At 47.7% G+C, this 19,487-nt stretch overlaps 1 protein-coding gene across 1 annotated transcript in view; it reads left to right on the forward strand.

Moving 5' to 3' along the window:
- CORO7 (coronin 7) overlaps positions 1–19,487 on the forward strand; it is an 850,148-nt gene that overhangs the window by 746,799 nt on the left and 83,862 nt on the right. The gene's annotated exons all lie outside the window — the stretch shown is intronic.

Consider the following 19,487-nt stretch of genomic DNA (forward strand, 5'->3'; position numbering starts at 1 on the left):
AGGCGCAGAGTGAAGGGCATAAGAGGAGACAAGGGAGCAGGTGAAGGAGAGTCCATTGCCGAAAAATGAGGCATCAAGAGTGGGCAAGGGATCAGAGGTAGCAATCGATAGAAGAGCATCAGGAATAACAGAATGAACAGATGAAAGGGTACACTGGATTGGTAAACAGAGGCATCAAGAGTAATTGAGGAAGCAGGGACCAAGTGCATAGGTGAAGACGCACAGAACAGGTATGTGTGACACAGGGATCAGCTGAGTGGAGCACAAGCAACAGGCGGGAACACACACACCATCCAGGTGGAACAGTGTACAGGTGGGATTTGATAGGGTGACAAGAGAAAGTGACAGAGGCACAGGAACCAGATGAAAGGAGTACTGTGAAAGCTTGAGTGAAACATACGGGCTAGAGTATATAGTACAAAGAGCAGAACAGAGGGATATAGAAATAATATAGTGGCACATAAGAACCAAGAGAGGGGGGAAATAGATCTAAGGAAAGTGCCACTGGGAGTAGAAGAGAGTAATCCAGTGCGGTGTGAGGCAAAGGAGCTAGGGAAGTGGCTCAAAAGAGCAGACAAAAGGGACACAGTAAGCAGATAAGAATGATACATGATCTGTTTACTTTAAGACCTGCAGTAGTTGAGTAACGTTGCCTTTAGACGAGCGGTATTCATTGATGTGGAATGTGAGTGTGAAGGATGTCTATAGGGTGTACTCATTGTGCGTTATTTGTTTGGTAACATCTTTATTTTATAATCAGATGACTCTCAGAGAAGAGAATGCTTTTGTAGAGATTCTGGGTGTGGTAAGAGTTGATGGATTTCAAGAGTCGATCCGCTTCACTGGTTGAGGTTTGGAGAGTAGGGATTTTCCGTAGAGCTAATAGACACATCACTTGCATATGACGAAAAGAGACCCAGTGAGAGGAGGATGCATTAGCTCTGAGCAATGAATGTAAATCCACTGCAAATTGAAAGATATTGGGAGTGCTTTTGGAGTCACCAGTTGCATTGCTGAAAATGGGGGATGTAGCAAAAGTTGATGGTCAACGGGGGGATGTTGTAAGCATGGATAGTGAGAATGAGAGATATTGAATGTTGTGACAAATGTAGCTTTTACAGGGTACAAAGCAGGGTGGTATTAAAGCTGTACATTGTATTATAGGTGAGAATGATTTTGGAGATTAGGTGGTGCAGTATGGTTTGCAGGATTTAGAGGGTGCAATGGAGGCCTCAGTTGGATTGCAGAAAAGTGGTTGAGCAGTGAACCATATCTGCTAGAGACTTCTAGCTGCAGATTTCTTACCTTCGAATTATCCCCAGGCATCAGACTGGATCCAGAAATGTTTTCGTAAGCAGTACCCCTGCTCACCGGTACGTGGCGTCATTTGACTCCATGTGGTGTCGTTGCCACTGGAAGTAACGTTTGCAGTACCTATATAGCCGCCACTTAGGTGTGCTGTCAGATCTTGTCTTTCCATACCAGCCAGAACAGATCCAGGAAGAGCTAGCCCTTAGTCATTTTTTACTTGTTTTTTATTCAACGTTTTGTCAAAGTCTTTTTTGAGGTTTTCCTCCTGGTGTGGCAGGGATGTCATCTAGAACGGACGGCTTCAAGCCCTGCAGTGCCTGTCATCAACAGATGCCAGTGACGGACCCTTACAATGTATGCCTCTGGTGCCGGGAGCGAGATCACAACCTGAAGGCCTGCTCTGACTGGTGTGCCATGCATCCGAGGGACTTGAAGTTGTGCTCCTCCAAACTCATGGCATCTTGACGTGCGACGCCATGACGTCCACGGTCCCAGTTGAGACAAAGCTCCCGGGAGCGGTTCCAGAGCCAGAGGTCTTCTTCACATTCGAGGTCATCAAGCCACTCAGGTAAGTCCAAGTCCCACAAGAAAAAGAAGTCAAAGCGTTCTTTGACTTCTCTTCTTCTGTCGGCCTACAAGAAGAGGGAGCATCGCCACTGAAGGCCTGGCTCCACAGTTGAGCCAGTGAATGGGTTGGCTGTGCACTTCTCCAAGTTTCCAGGTGCTGGAGCGAGCCCCCCCCCCCCCCCCAATTGAGAGAGTTCTATAAGGTCATGTACCTCATCTTTGGGCGGCCCCTTCTCTCCAGTGTGCCTTCAGGCCCCCTACTGAATCTGGCGCCAGTCGGGCCTCAGGGACCCACAGATGGATCAAGATCAGCACCGGTTGTGCTACCTCGAACTTCCCTGGCGCCTGCAGCACCTCCGGTGGCGCTATCCACATTCTCATCCCCAACTCCAATACAGAGCTGAAGGAACATCATCCAATGCCGGCTCCGGTGCCGACTGGAGCCTTGCCTTCCAGGCTAGAGCATGAGCCCTATTCTTATGAGGTAGAACTCGGGGAGGATTGGTAGGGGTTGCTGGGCCCTGAAAATACCAGCATTACACAGAACAGAATTTGGACTGATGTGAGGATCTGGGTGAAGATAGTGGACTAGATACTTCTTCAGATACTGGTATGCTTCCCCCCCCTACCGTGATTATGGAGGAAGGTGTTTTCTTCGCAATGGTAGTGCAAAGGGCAGCTGAGGTCATGGACCTTAGCCTACCCTCAGTGCTTCAGTCGGGAGTGTCCCCATCAGAACCTCTTCTCCCTTTCAATGAGGCACTTTCTGACGTCCTGCTTGGCATTTGGTTCAAGCCCAGCACAGGGGCTCCTGTGAACAGGACAATTGCCTGCCGCCATTGCCCTGCTCATGGGGACCCAGATTTTTTCACTCAACACCTTCACATCTTACCCCGGAGAGCATGGTGGTCCAAGCCTCCATGTAAATCCTGGTGCATTCCCTACTGCACACCGAGGCAGGGAATCCAAAAGACTGGACATTTTTGGTAAGAAGATGTTTTCCTCTGCCAGCATGACACTGCAGTTTGTGAACACTGGGCGTCTTCTGGTCTGCTATTCCCATGCTCAGTGGGATACAATTGCGCAGGTGCTGCCAACATTCCCAGATGAAGCAGGGGCTTTGCTCTCCCAGACTTTTGCTGATGGGAGGGACACAGCGAGGTTCACATCCATTGTGCACTTGACACCACCAACTCACTTGGCAGAGCGGTTTGGACAGTGGCCCCACAACGCTATGCCTGGTCGAGAACTGGCTTTACTGGGGATGTCCAGTCCTCACTAATGGACATTCCCTATGAGGGCTTCTGTTTCTTCAGAGACCAGGAGGATTTGGCGCTGGAGCGCTTAAAGGACAGCAGGGCTACGGCCAGGCCCTTGGGCCTTTCTATGATCCTTCGTCACCCTCAATCTTCATTTTGCCCCTTTTGTGACCTCAGAAGGGGGCACGCAACCACATCTATACCCATCCAGCCACTGTGCAAGCTTACCAGCCTCGTATGGCTGCAGATGCTGTTCCTACTGGCCCGCTTGTTGGGTGGACAGCTGTCAGGTTAGTCCACCACCTCCCTGCAGCCCAAGCCTCTAAACCCACCTAGCCTGCCCACTTATCATCGTCTCCCACCTCCAGGCTACGGCGGACCTTCGGCATTATGTGGTGTTTATTATCAATGTGTCAAAATCACACCTGTCTCCCTCTCAGATTTCTCTTTCATTGGAGCTGTTCTGGACACGGTGCAGTTTTGGGCTTATCCTCCCGAACGGCGAGCCCAGGATATTCAGGCTATTATACTGATGGTTCAACCTCTATTCTGGATTTCTGTGAGACTGACTCTGAGGCTGCTGGGCCTCATGGCCTCCTGCATTCTGCTTGTGACACATGCCCATTGGCATATGTGGGCTCTGCAGTGGGGCCTGAAGTTCCAGTGGGCACAGCATCAGGAGAATCTCTCCGACACAGTCCAGGTCTCAGAGGGAACTGCAAAGGACATGCAGTGGTGGCTTACGAACCGTGATTGGTGAGTGGTAGACCCCTGTCCCTTTCCCAACCAGATCTGACAGTAGTGAGAGATGCATCACTCCTGGGATGGGGCGGCCATCTGGGAGTGGTGGAGATCAGAGGACTCTGGTCTCCAGCGGAACCCGGACTCCACATCTGCCTGTTGGAGCTTCAAGCAATCCAATTGGTATTGAAAGCCTTTCTGCCCTCCATTCAGGGAAGGCTAGTCCAGGTGTTCACAATCACTGCAATGTGGTACTGCAACAAACAGGGCAGGGTGTGGTCGTGGCCCCTTTGTCAAGGGGCTCTGCGTCTCTGGACATGGCTGGAATGTCAGAGCATTTCCCTGGTGGTTCAACACCTGGCAGGTTCCCGAAAGCCAGGTCAGACAAACTCAGCCGATGATGCCCTGCGGATCATAAATGGCATCTCAATCCACAGGTGGTGCAAGGTCTCTTTCAGCAGTGGGGAGAGCCTGGGTTAGATCTGTTCAACACCGATAAGAACCCACAATGTCAACAGTTCTGTGCACTGGAGTTTCCAAGGCGGCTCTCTCTCGGAGACTCTTTTCATATTGAGTGGAGCTCAGGCTTCCTGTATGCCTTTCTGCCTTCCTGCCCATATACTCCTGCCCATATTCTCAAGAAGATCAGGAACCACTGGGCCCAAGTTGTGGGTCTGGACTAGGCATGTAGAGTCTAGTATCCCGAGCTACTGAGCATGGCATCGGTCCTCCAATTAGGGTGCCCCTTCAGGAAGATCTTTTGTCGCAGCAGCAGGGAAGGGTTCTCCACCCAAACCTGTCAACGCTCTGCCTTCTTGCATGGAGAATGAGCAGTGACAGTTTTCAACCTTCCCCTCCGAAGTCTGTAATGTTATCTTGGCAGCCAGGCGTCCTTCTACCAAGACAGTTTACGCCTGCCGTTGGGCTAAATTTGTGACATGGTGTTCTGGAAGACACATTGTCTTCCTTTCTGCCCCTCTACCTCAGCTGCCTTGTTTGTTCTTTCCCTTGCCCAGCTGGGCTCTGCTCCGGGCACTGTAAAGGGATATCTTTCTGCAATCTCTGCTTTCCTTCAGTTGCCTGATCAACTTTCACTTTTCCAATCTCCTATTGTAGATAGGTTTTTGAAAAGTTTGCAGTATATGTTTCTTCCCACTCATTTTGTTATGCCCCAGTAGGATCTTAATCATCATTCTGCCTACTTTGTACACTCCACCTCATCCCTCCAAGGAAGAGGAGTGACTACACCATCTGGACCCAAAACGTAAAGAGCTGTTCTACCATGACCGCATATGAGGGTTCCGGGTGGATGACCAACTCTTCATGGGGTCAGAGCAAAGAAGGGCTCATACTCTGTATCAAAATCGGCTACGAATTGGCTTAGAAGCAACCACCTAGGTGTTTACAAATTCATTCCACCAGAGCAAAAGCTGCGACCACTGCTTTAGAATGCAAAGTTACGGTCCTGGATGTCTTCCAGGTGGCACCCTGGGCCTCACTGCACACATTTACTAAATATTACTATCTGGAAAGTCAGGTCCGTAGGGATAGACTTTTAGGCTGTTCGTTCCTGCAGGACTTCCTCATGTGAAATTGGTCTGCCGACACATCTCCGGAGAGGTATTGTTTGGGTATCTATTGTAAGGTAAGCAATCTGTGGCTAGAACTCTCTCTCAGATGAACAAGTTACTTACCTTCGGAAACATCTTATCTGGTAGAGACTTTACCTGCAGATTCCTTAACCAACCCACCCACCCATCCTCCCCCTCTGCGAACAGATTTCTAGGGATAGGGTGTCTTCCCTTTCAGGTCCCTGGTTTTACACGCCAGTTGTCAGTGTACTTCTTGGCTCCATTTTTCAGGTGTGGAAATTCACAAACAGTAACTGACATCAGCACGCCTAAGTGGCTCCTATCTAGGCACTGCAAACATCACTTCCTACGCAGACGATGCCACGTGGAGCCAAACGATGCCAACTACCGGCAGGCAGGCGTACTGATGACAAAAAAAAATCAGTATCCAGTCTGAATCCTGGGGATAATTCTAAGGTAAGGAATCTGCTGCTAGATAAAGTCTCTACCAGATACAGCATTACCAAAGGTAAGTAACTTGTTCAATGGGTATCCATCATGCAACATATAATGTAACAAAGAAAGATGGTGCAATGAGAGTTAGCTACGTTTGTATTTAGTGAATGGCATCAGTTGGGCGTAGGGAAAAACATGTGTGAACATTTTTTTATTATGTGTGGCTCTCGCAGAAAGACATTGACATGAATACGGTTCCTAAATTATGGTATTCACTGCTGTGACCGCAACAGTGAGACAACTATTGCACCATCCAACAGGGAAGTGTTTGCTTCTCCTGTGTTCCCATGCCTCGCCTGGCTATCTAGAGACCTAAACAAGACAACATAATGGCAGGTGATCCATTCACCTGCCTTTTTTCCTCCTGTCTGAAGGAGACCGGAGAAGGCAGGTGGCATGCTTACTCCGCCTAACACCACATTCCCTATCAGATGCAGGTCTCTGCAGACCTGTAATGACAGGGATTTTAAAGTCTGATCTAACACTGCCCTCCGTGGAGCAGACAGCTGATTCAGAAATATGCTCCAATAGGAGCAAGTTCTCTCACACACCCGTGAGGTTGTCATGCTTCATCATTGGGCAAGCTCCTCATCAGGCCGGCGCTGCAGTGCCCAACGGGCACCCTCGGGGGGGCTCTTTGCCAAGATTTTTTTTTTAGTAATGCTGTTTGATGAAGTCCGAATGTGAAATCAATGCCTTAAAGGTAGGAATGGTAAGTGGTATTCAACCCCCTCTTGCCATAAGAAATTAGGTGAGAAGTCACAAGGATGGCATTCCAAGGGCCCATCACTTCCAGAGTCTGCTTCCTCTGATCTGGTTCCACGGCAGGTTCTGGTGAACCCAGATTTCCCCGGGCTGTTGTTGACTGTGTAGCATGTTCAGGCATTTAAGGAAGACTTCATATGCTTCTAACCTGTTGCATCTTCTCGTCTCATGTGCCTGGTAGCAGATACAGGGTGGAATCTCATGCGTGAGTGTGCACAAATTTGGGCATCCTGGACAACTCAATCCAGATCTCACAGAGGGAAGCTCAGGATCTGAGATGGAGGCAGACAGATGTCAACCGGACGTGGCAGATCACTCTCCCTTTCTAACCCAGACTTCACTGTTGTGACAGACCTGTTGCTGCTCTGGTCACTGCCGGGGAACCAGCTCAATTTCAGTCTGTTGGAGCTTCCTGTAATCCAGTTGGCCCTGAAAGCCATCTGACCATCTGGGGTAGTCTGGTACAGGTTCTCCTGGACAACATACCCGCCAAACTGCAACAAACAAGGACTAGACTCCTGGGTTCAGTGACACGAAAGGGCTGGGTCAGCTGCAGATCTTCCTAGAAACCAACCACGAGGCAGGATCCTTAAACCACCATGCTTGGAGATTGAACAGCGAGAGCTGAGCTGTTTTGAATTTATTTCTCCCCGGTAGTGGATGCCATCATAGCAGCTAGATGTCTTTCAACAAAATCCATGTATGCTGAACGTTGTGTGAAGTTTGCGACCTGGTGTGTGACCAGACATCCTGATCCTCTGCAGACCAAGCTTGTTTTAGTCCCTAGCCATTTAATCCTTCCAATACGCACAGTCAGCCTTCTTGGGTTTGTCAGATCAATCTTCTCTTTTCAAATCACCTGTTGTGATGCTTTTCCTGAAAGGCCTCCTCATGCCACACTTGGACTTCAATTTGGTCCTCACTTTTCTTTTGAACAAAACATTTAAACCTATGCGTAATTGCTGCTTACGGCCTCTAACATGAGAAAACTGTTTTTCTCATCGCAATCACTTGCATTTGATGGAAGTGAACTGTGGGTGTTATCAGAGGAACCTCTCTACACCTCTTTCTTTCCAGGCAAATTATTGCTAAGGATTTGGGCTGCTTCCTTTCAAAGGTGCTATCGCCCTTTCATGTCAGACAATCAATCACCCTAATGGCCTTTTAAGCTCCTCCACACACCTCAAAAGAGGAGAAAAGGCTTCTTTGGCTTGAACCTAAAAGAGCTTTGAGCCTTTTACGTTGATCGAACAAGGGACCGCTACCTAGACAACAAGTGGGTTTTGCTGGGACCAAAAAAGGTAAAACTGTGGAAACGAGGATGTGGATCGTCCTCTGCATAAAGATATGGTACACATTGGCCAAGGAGGAACCCGCAGAAGGCTTGTGTGCCCATTCCACAAGGTCCAAGACTGCAATGAGAGCATTGGCAATGGGACTGGACATTGACCTAGCTGCAACATGGGCATCAGTGCATATGTTCACAAAGTACTACTGCACTGACAGTCACTTCTGCAGAAAGCGTCATTTTCCCAGTGTGTCTTCCAAGACTTTGAGTCCACTCCTCAGCCCCTCCGCCATTTGGGGTGTACTGCTTTGGTCTCTTTTCTAAAGTTGAGGAATCTATGGTTAGCAGTGTCCAATAGAAAAATAAGAGTAATGCTCTTTCTGATCGATATTCTAACTGTCCTTCCTCCCCGTTGTGTGGCGTCGACATTTGTAAATCGTAAAAAGATCCCAAGTTAGATAACAGTGCACTGTCATCAAATGTTTGTTTAGGCAGATCTGTATCTGAGGGCAAGGAAGAGAACTAAATAAAGAAACTGATATTAGCATGCAGGGTTTGTGTCTCTTCACGGCTCTGCCCTGTCACTTGTAGGGCAGTGAGAGGTTGCCGCAAATCCACATGGCACCACATACTGGAACGAAGGAGTCTTTGCTGCGAGGATTCTCTGGATCCAATCTGGCTCCTGGGATATTGTAAAGGTGATGAATCTGCAGTTTAATCTAGTATCAAACTGAAAGAGTGTAGCTTGTTAATTTGTCATGTGCGCAGAGGCATGGGCGTGTCCCTGGTAATGCAAGGACCAGAACCTGTTCTGGCATTAAGTTACGTTGATAATGCTCTAACTCCTTTATCTGAGGTGTCAGTCTTTATAGTGAAGGGCTGACCAAAGTCCGGAAATCCTAAAAACAGGTGCATAGCATGTGCTGCCTTTTGGCCTTCAAAAGCCTTCTTATGCTTTTTTATCTACATTCTCACATATTGAAAAGTCACCTTTTAAGTCACTAGCCTGTGGTAAGGAAATCGGCTGATTTACCTCTGCCCTGACATGTCTTGCTCACTCATTTTCTTGTATGTTATCTTTGTGTTCAATTATATTGTTAATTAAACTCCTTATTTTTCATTGATACAGTCGTAATTCCAATTTTGGTTACTAAATTGTGATACTGTTTTAATTTAACTTGTATGGGATCATTGTTTTCATTAGCATTCTTATGCTCCACAGCACAAATCACTTTTTAGGCTACTTCCTGGATGTCATGGCAGTCAGTGGCCCAACTGTGGTCACCTCGTAGGCCACAGATGTGAGTGAGTCCTACAAAAAGTCTCACCTAAACCTGGTTGTGGGAACCTCCCACTCCAACCCAGACTTAATCTTAGGATCCAGTAAGTGGATCTTCCTGTTGCCCACTTGATTTAGAAGGTAGACTACAAAGGACTTTCCTACATGGCACTTGGTTGCCTTGATGGTCAGTTTTGCTGACTGTATCCTACCCAATGATTACAGGTGACACATGTGAGCCTCCCACAAATTCCTAAAGATTGTGTTGTACAGGTACATCATGCAGAACTCTTACAGCCCTGACAGAACATAGTTCACCGTGGCTGAAATATGGAAAGAGCATTATTAAGCCAAAAGGCATGACCCTAAACTGATACAATCCTTCTGGTGTAGGAAATGCAGACTTTTCAGTGGCACTAGTTGCCAATGTAATTTACCATTTGCCACTGATCAGAATAAAGGTACTCAAGAAGCAAGATTAACCCAATGTGTTCACTGGGTCATCAGCTCTGGAAAATAGGCGTGCATCTGTCTTGGTCACCTCATTGATGGCAGGGTGGTCAATATAAACACAGAGGACTGTGGTCCTTGATTGTGCACCACTACTGCTGAACTGGCCAAAGAACAACTGGAATGCTTAAGCACTCCCAAGTTCAACATATTAGCCTTGATGCATTCCAGGACTCGGGCAGGTATGTTGTAAGCCTGGCTCTTCTATGGCAGGCTACCCCCAGCATCTACGTCCTATTCACAGAAAGACGCCAATCTGGACTCTGCAAAAATAGATGGGAAAATGTTCCCAATACCTCTCTACGCTCTTGTTCAGGAAACAGTTGAGGGGTAAGTTGCATTCCCTCCACAGAACTACCCTTCTTATTTTTGCCCAAAAGGTTGGAAGATTCCATATCTTCCTTAACCTCCTTTGTCATTGCCTGATGTGTATCTTAAACATTTTATGGAGGTATGGCTTAAGCCTGGTCACATGGAACACCTTCTTCACTCTGTTCTAGCACCTGTGGCCACCATGCAGTTTACCTCAGAAACTTTATTACCTTCTGCACTACCTTGTATGTCCCATACCACTCATCCTTCAAAGATAGTGGGCAAATGAACTACAGCTTCTGACCCTCTTAGTACCCATCAAGTATTGCTTACTGGTCATACCACTCCTTCATCAGCACTTGACTTGTCTGAAGACTATCTTTTGCCTGAATCGTGTGTTGCACCATCGACTTACTGAAGCTGATCACTTAGTCCCCCACATTCTTATGAGGTGACTCTGAAGTTCCTCTCTCACCTTCTGTGACTACAGTGAGTGGGCCATGCACTGGATGCTTAAACAGAAGATCAAATGGACTGAACTCAACTCGTTTTCTGTGGAAATTCTCTGTAAGCAAAAGAGAGAAATGGCAGGAGACAATCCTACTTCCTCCTTAGGTTCTCTTATACTCTTATGGATCTTGGTAAACCTTTCAAGTAATCCATTGGTTTGCTGGTGGTATGTCATGGAGAAGGGGTAGGTCACACCAGTCTCCTGTCACATCTCTATCACGTAAGAGGATATAAAATATATTCCCCGGTGAGAGATCATTGTCAGGAAATCCAACCCTAGAAAAGATCTCTAGGAATGCCCTAGCAACTACCTTCACAGTTGTGTTCCTTAGAGGTACTGCCTTTGGATAGCTGGTGGCATGATTCACAACACTTTTTGCTTGTGTTACTGACTTTAAACCCAATTCTCTTTTTGCCTGTGTCCCCCATTGGCCTTTTTTAAATTGCCATGACCCTTACACTCAGGTTTGGAACCTTCTCTCTTGAGAGTATTTCTTTCCATTAGCTTAAAGCCATTTGGCTACTCCAGTCTTTTGTTAACCTAGTTGGCTAATCATGTGTCAGCCAATACTACCAGTTTCTCTTAAACCTTTTCTGACAAGTCAAACAATTATAGCGTATGTGGGGTAGAGCACTCCTTGAGTTTCTGTCATTAACTGGCTAAAGGTATTACATCTGTGGCCTTCTTCACTCCACCATAAATCCAAATTTGAAATTAACCACCATCAAATCTCTTGCTTTCTTTGAATTTCTGAAAGTACTGAGCTGACTTCCCAAACTGTCTGATTAGAGTTTCCATCAGTTGTTCATAATTCATCTGATCTGGGCAAATAACTCATTAGAGCGGCTGCTGTAAACACATCATTCAAAGCCTGATCTCTACTAGCGATCTAGAAACTCACAAATAATTTGAGAATATCCTGGCTAAGCTTATCTGGAACCTTGGAAGGTACTTCTGTTGATGTGGAGGTGCAACCATGATCCCCAGTTGTAGCTGTCTCTGCTGCCACCCTGAACTTTTACTTCTCTAACATTCAACTCTCTCTCTTTCTCTCTGTTCTTTTTTTCACCTTTCTAATTGTTTTTCTTGCCTTTACTTTTGCTTCTCCCTCTTCTCTCATTCCCTTCTTTCTTCTTTGGCCCATTCCTCCTGTTTCTCCATACTCCTTTCCTCTTGTTTCTGGTGACATAAACTCAGCTTCTCCTTCTCAAACTCTCTAGGCTTCTCCTCTTCCTCAGCTTTCTGGAGAGCCAACTGCATTTTCAGGGTCTCAGTTCGACTTCATCTACCCAAAGGAATGGATCCTAAAAGGTGACAATTTAACCCTTGTAACCGAGGTGGGGGAGAGTATAGGTCAGAGGGGATAAGAGAATGTCTTGAGGAAACCATGGAAAGCTAATGTGGAGACACACTGAGAGTGTCTGCCACCACAGTACCCCCGACCTGGGTTCCTAAGAGGGTAGCCACCCCAGAGGCCATTACAGTTTCTCCCTACTCCCCTGTAGGGACTACAGAGCCCCAACCATAGTGGTTGAGGTCATTTGCCACTGGTGTCATGGAGTCCATCCTACTAAAACTCTGCAAACTAGGTCAAATGCAGACCTTTTTGCATTTGCACAGGGTAGTGAGTGCAAACAGTCCGGATTCTCAAGAAAGATAGTTTTAGGGAACGAGAGCTCAGAACTCAATAGTCAACTAACGGACGACAACAAGGTATTGTCCAGCCAAGTGCTTTTTTTTGTTTTTCGTTAAAAGAAAGGACTGTAATCTCACACGAAAACGAAATACCCTACAGTTCAATAGCATTACAGCAACAGTGGTGTACTCTGTTAAGAACTTCAGTATGGATCTACACCCTCCTTCCGCTATTCTGTCTCCCAACTATAGAAGATATCTAATGACTCCAGTTCCCAGTATGCTTTGGGCAGAGGCATTGATTAGGCGCAGTTGCAGTTTACATGAAACATCCCACTTATCTAATGTGCAACTCACTTTATTGTCTTTACTCCCCTTGTGTTTACTTCTCAAAAAGTGCTAAGTCCACAGCTTTGAAAAATAATTCTAAAAGGTACTGGGAAATAATCGCTGATTGTTGTGGCACAAGAGTGAAATCCCTCCCCTTTCCTATTAAAGAAGAGGAATGGAAATTCCATCTGGGTGAACTCTATTCTGCGATTTCTAATCCTTCCGGTTCTGCCCTCACCTTACCCTACTCGTTCAAAATCCCTGTATTCAGCTGTGTGCCCTTTATTTTATTTTTTTAATATCTTTTTATTCAAAATAAACAATTCGGCAATGCAGTTTACACTTAACGAGGTATTGATTCAAATGGCGTGTACATTTTGGCATCAAAGATATCTGGGACATACAGCGAACACAGGAATGGGTTTCAAGGAGACAGAGGCTCGTCCTCCAAGGGGACACGTGGGGCAGCACATATATTTCCCCGGTAGGTGTTCCACTTACACCATACAGAGGACCACTTCTTGGGACATCCCCGTGCCGTGCAAACAGTTTTCTCCCTGAACATGCACCAATCTAAATTCTTTTTCCAGGTGTCCAGAGTTGGTGAGGTTCCCGCTCCCCACATTTGCGCAATGTCGCGTTTTGCTACCATCAAGCACAGAGTAGCCCAGAGTTTTTCCATACAATTCAGATCTGTAGGTTCCCAAACATTGAGAAGACACCTTTTGGCCTCCGGGCATATGTCTTTATGCAGTACTTTCCTCACGTATCCCCCACCAGTACAGTTAGATGTGTTCACATTCCCAAATTATGTGTAGGAAAGTGCTCACTTGACCACAGTGTCTTCTTCATTCCCCCCCCTCCTCACTCCCCATATGAACCAGTTGGGGCCCAGTAACGTATGTTCTATGTAATATTTTAAGTTGAACCAGTCGTAGCCGAGCTGAAATCGCCACTTCCCGAGGAGAGGCCACTGCTTCCCGCCACTCCCCGTTATGAAGCTCGAGGCCGTCTCTTTCCCAACACTCACGTAATCCTTCGAGGGGATCCGGGGTGTTATTGATCAATTTTTTATAAGTTAATGTGATTGCTTTCTATGGTAGGTACCCATCGAGTAACCTTTCTTCTAACGGTGAAGACTCGGGAGGGGAGGAGCCCTTCTGCAGGGTTGTTACAAGTGCATGGCGGACCTGCAGGTAACAAAAAAACTCTGAGCCAGTTAGCTCATACTGCTGTTGAAGTGTATCAAACGTGATCATCTCGCCTTTCACCCAGAGGTCTCCTATCTGGGAGATGCCGAGGAGGTCCCATTTGTCAAATCCCTTCAAAGACTGCAGGTTGCCCAGTTGTTCCGAGTCCCACAAGGGAGTTGCCAATGTGAGCTTCCGGTCCCAACCTAAGCTTTTATTTGCTGCATGCCAGACGTGGACAGTGTGTTTGGTCGGACCACTTAAGGGAATTTCCTAGGGTTCGAATACAAGGCCCTGTTATAGTCCCCGCCAGGCAGCAGCCATCTGGCCATGGTATATCCTGGATCATCTGGCCTGCGATAGGTGCCATGATTGATGACGGCGAGGTGGGAAGCCCAATAATATTTATAATTTTAATAATAATATTTGTTGACGTCAGGGAGACTTATTCTGCCATCATACCAATTTAAGACCAATTTGTTTCGAGCTATTCGGGGCCTCCCATCCCATAGTATCTCCCTTTGCAGGCCCTCAATTTCCCTAATCGCAGAGACCAGATCTGGGGAATTTTGCAGGGCGTATAAGAGACGGGGCAAACACATCATTTTAAATAAGGCTACCCTGCCCAGCAATGAGAGTGGGAGTGCCTTCCAACTGGTGATATCTCGCCTCAGTCTCAAAACGAAGCTTGGAGTCCGTGGTGACAAAGATCCAAGGTACCAAAAGCCATCTCTGACCGTTTGTATATGGCAGTCCCTGGGTGGGGCGGGAGAGTCACCTCTAAGAACATACATGAGAGACCTAGTCCAGTTGATCGAGTAGCCAGAGTATCTACCAAAGGTCGTGAAGATGTCTAATACACATCTAAGTGACATTTTGGGGGAGACTAGGTAGAGGAGAATATCATCTGCGTATAGCGAGACGCGGTCTTCCCAATCCGTCAACCACCGTAGCCCTCGTATCACTGGGTCCCTTCGGATCCAAGCCGCCAGCGGCTCCAAGGAAAGGGCAAAAAGCAGGGGCAGACAGCGGACACCCCTGGCTGGTACCACGGCTTAGTTAGAATGTGTCCAATAGTTTATTGTTAGCCACCACTTGCGCCAAGGGCCCTGAGTAGAGGAGTCTAACCCATGCTGTGAAAACGGGCCCAAACCCCATTTTGGTAAGGACAGCGAGAAGGTATGGCCATAAGATGGTGTCAAACGCCATAGAGGCATCTAGGGACACAATCACGGCCGCCTCTTGGATGGTGTCCACCCTACCCAGCACTCCGTGTACTCTACGTAGATTTAGGGCCCTATTTCGATGGGGCATAACGCCTGATTGATCAGTGTGCACCAAATTGCTAATCACTCGAGTCAGTCTGGTGGCCAAGAGTTTGGCCAGTATTTTAGGTTCTGCATTAGGCAGGTAGATGGGTCTGTAGGAGGAACATTTGTTTCTAGGTTTACCCTCTTTATGTATCACGACCAACGACGCGAGGCGCTGGTCTGGCGGGAGCGACCCCACCCTCCTACTCTCTTCGAACATGGCTCTTAAATGCGGGGCTATTTTGTCTGGTCATAGTTTATACAGTTTATTCAGCAGGCCATTACGACCTAGAGCCTTCCCCTACCGGAGGTTCCGGATTGCCTGAGCTATTTCATCATTAGTGACGTCGCTTTCTAGGAAACTCTTATCCTCTTCAGAGAGGGCAGGGTGGTGGATATCTCGAAGGAGATCCAGGGAATCCTCCTCGAGGAAGATGGTGCTCGATTGATATACCGCGCTATAGTGCTTGGCAAACTCACTAGCAAGTTTTAGTGGATCTGTGATTGTTCCGCCTGTCTCGTCTATCAGCTCTGGGACAAGTCTATCGGCCCTTTCTTTTTTGTCCAGCCAGGCAAGCAGCTTCCCGGCTTTGTCCACCCACTCATACACTCTACCATCCCTCTCCCTCCCCCATGTTCTGGCCCTGTCAGTGGCAATACATTTATATTCGTCTCTCTTCAATTGCAAGAAGTGCATCTTTTCTTGAGTCACTTCGTCCCCAAGACTCCCCTCCAGCAGGAGGATCTCGTTCTCTGCATTCTCCAGATCCTTTTGTTTTTCTTTCCTGACTCCAGCAATCAGGGAAAGAGCCTGCCCCCTGATTACCGATTTGAACTCTTCCCATAATATTTGGGGGGATTCAACTGAACCCTGGTTTTCTTGAAAGTAGTGGTCCATGGCTTGCAATAGCTCTTTTGGAACCACCGGGTTCCGTAGGAACCATGGACTGATAAGCGCGACCCTTCCCACCCGCGTGTCTCACAGAACCAACCTGACCCATACTGGGGAATGATCAGAGATACCCGCGCCAAGTGTCCGACCTCCTGGATATGGGTGAGTTGAGACGCTGGTGTAAGGAGGTAGTCAATTCGGGAAAGGCTATTATGCGCCCGCGAGAAGAAGGTATGTTGGATGCTGTCTAGATGGAACGCTCTCCATACATCTGAGAGGCCTAGGGCCTCCAGGAAGCCACCGACGCGAGGGGGCTATGTCGCGGGGGTGGCGGTCCAAGGAGCCAGAGGCCAAAGCGTTGAAATCTCCCACCAGCAAGAGACCCTCAGGAAGCGAGAGCAGGAGGGTACCCAGATCTGTGAACGTTTGGCTCTGTAGTCCGGGTGGGACATAGACTGACATTAAGGTTAGTGTGTTCCCCTCCTACTGTCCTGTGATAGCGATGTATCTGCCCCACTCGTCTGAGCGCTTAGACTGTATGGAGAAGGGGAAGGAGGTTTTGACCAGGATAACAACTCCCCTGGATCCAGATGTAAAGCCGGAATGAGCCATCAGCCTATACCCCCATCTGTTTAGCACTTTACAAGTGCTACCAACCAGGTGTGACTCCTGGAGGAGCACCACATCTGGGGAGTGGCGTTTGAGGTACTGAAGGACTAAATGCACTTCACCTTGTCTCCGAGGCCGTTCATGTTCCAGCTCAGTAACTTCAAACTCTTATCCCATTGTGTACCCATGATGATTCTTCATTTGTAAGCCTACCTTCATGCGCCTTATAACAGTTGTTGCCGGAACTGTAACAAGTGAAACCCCCTACCCAACCACCCCCCTCCCTGCTTCCCTGCACTCTGGGCCTGAAACTGCCCATGAGATCAACTTTGCAGAGTGCCTGTTGCCCAACTTATAAACTAACTGTAACTAAATGTGGGGAAAGTTGCTCCATCCCTCCGCCCGACCACCATCTTCCTGAAACAGTTTATTCCCCGAGCGGGGCAGTCACCAGTGTCTATTGAGGCAGGAAACGTGGGACGACTCCCCCAGCCAAAGTTCTCCAGGACACCCTCAGCTGCCACCTATTACTTCGTATCTCAGCTCTAGGCAAAGGGTGAAACAAAATTTATGGCTCACCGAGCCAGGGACTGCCACGCACTCAGAGTTCCATACAGGTCAAAGTGTCAGCGAGCATTATGTTCCTTTGCGTCTCTCCAACCCTCCAGCCAATCCGCCACTGCCTCCAGATGATCGAAAAACCAGGCCTTTTCATCTGCTTCAACCCAAAGACGAGCTGGGAATAGCATCGCATACTTCAGTCCTTTATCTCTGAGTTTCTTCTTGACGGCAAGAAAGTATCACCTCTGTTTCCGTATGGCTTGAGTAAAGTCTGGGAAGAAAGAGATGACTGCATTTTTATATTTGATCGGTGGTGCATCCCTGGCACTCTGTAATATCCCGTCCCGGTCACGGAAGTTAAGCAGTCTGGCCAGTATCGGACGGGGGGGGTGCCAGGCTTCAGACGTCCCCTCGGGACTCTATGGGCCTTTTCAACCTCAAAGAATTGCGACAGGCCCTTAGGGCGTAGATCACGGGTACTCATAGTACGGCCCGCGGGCCGCCAGCGGCCCGGCCGGCCTTCATTGGCGGCCCGCGGACCTTGTTGCCATATGCCAGTTCTGGAAATAAGCACAGAAAATGGCCGCAGGAGCATACGTAGTGATTACGTATTCAATCCGCATTCACTACGTTTGCTCCTGCGGCCATCTTCTCTGTTTACTGCTTGTCTCTGGGCCTGCCGCCTCTGTGACATCAGACACGGCATCCGGCGGGAAGCACAGGCCCTTTAAAAGACAGCTGTAAGCGCTTTTACAGCTGACTTTTATGTTTAAAACTTTTTTATTGAAACAAAACAAACCATGGGGGAGGGGGATAGGAGGCAGGATACATGGAATACAGTCAAAGAAGAGGGGATGTATCTCCAGAGGGTTGGCAATAGGTGGCGCGGTGGCTCAGAGGGAAGAACACAGTGACTGAACGCTAAAATTGCAAGCTGTGGAATCCCACGCGCGTATCCGAGACCCCAAAGCTGAGCAAGAGCATCCCCCCCCATCAACACCTCAACAGAACACCATCCCCCCCCCCCCATCCCCCATCCTCCCAGTAACAAAACAACAACCCTCCCCCCTCCCCCCCGTCCTATGGTCCCGCATACAGCTGACTTTTAAAGGACCTTTTAGGAAGCTTCCTGTGACCGTGGTGACGACGTCCTGTCCGCCCGCAGACCCGGACAATCTTCACTGCAGCATGGCGTTGGCTGACTTTTAGTGTACCAGCCTGTGCTGTTTCCTAGTTTTCAAGAAAAACGAGCCATGGAGATAAAAGCCTGTTCCTTTCAGTATCATACAAAAGGCCACCTCTGGAGAGCTCTCGGTTTTTGTCCCCCACTGGTATTTTGAAAGAATCACATCATTTTGCGCTTGGCTTGTAAGGAGTTCATTCTTTTTATCCCCTTGTGTTCTAATGCTATATGTATGCTCAGGCACTATAAACAGCTGTCGGGCTTCTTTTAATTGGCCACCTTCGGTGTGCACGAGTACATGGCGAGAAGTGCAGTGGAAGATATGAATGAACTCGTGCTGCGCGATGGCCGAGCAGGCACACATTCAGAAGCAAGCCATGTTCCTTGAGCACTAGGACATACTAATGTCCTCTCAGCATTTCAGGAAGAGCCCACAGACGTGTGCAAGGCGCACACACTCTGTGCAGGTCTACACGAGTACGTGTCTGGTTTGAAAAGGAAGGAAATTTGCAGAGCTTCTCAGACCATGCAGGTGACTGGGCTCAATGTGGGTGGAAACATAGGGCCTTGAATGCCAACGTTAATGTTTGTATATTAAAAATCCTTCCTGTTCATCCGAAATTCCTGATGCTGTTAAGTGCATCTTTGATGTTTCAGAGAACGGGGCTTTAAACTAAATTGTGCCAGTTGCAGACTTTGGTAGGAGAGTTTATCATTAAATAAACTAATGTTGGGCATTTCTATTTTGTTTTCAAGAAAACAACCTCTCTTTATAGCAGGTCTCAAATGATTGATGTTTACGATTGGTGGTTGGTTTGAGGGTAACCGTGCCTTCTCCAGTCGTACTTCACAGAGTTTACAGGGAGTCCATGTGAGCATTCGAGGGGATGCTGCCTGTGAGTTTGAATAGCTAGCATTTGCTAAACTCCATTGAACTTCCTTAATGCAAGTAAAATTGGTCAGTGGTAGTGAAGTTGATTAATAATCATGATGTAGTGCAACCATCACAATTTTATGAGGTCCATTTATCAAAATGCAACTGGAGATCTGAAGAAAGGTGCCGATGATGTGTGAGACTTGAAATAATGACTACATTGATGATAATGTAACTGGACCTAGTTTGAGGATAAACACTACTGAAGACCTT

Source organism: Triturus cristatus, chromosome 10, assembly GCF_964204655.1.
Source record: "Triturus cristatus chromosome 10, aTriCri1.1, whole genome shotgun sequence".
NCBI lineage: Eukaryota > Metazoa > Chordata > Amphibia > Caudata > Salamandridae > Triturus > Triturus cristatus.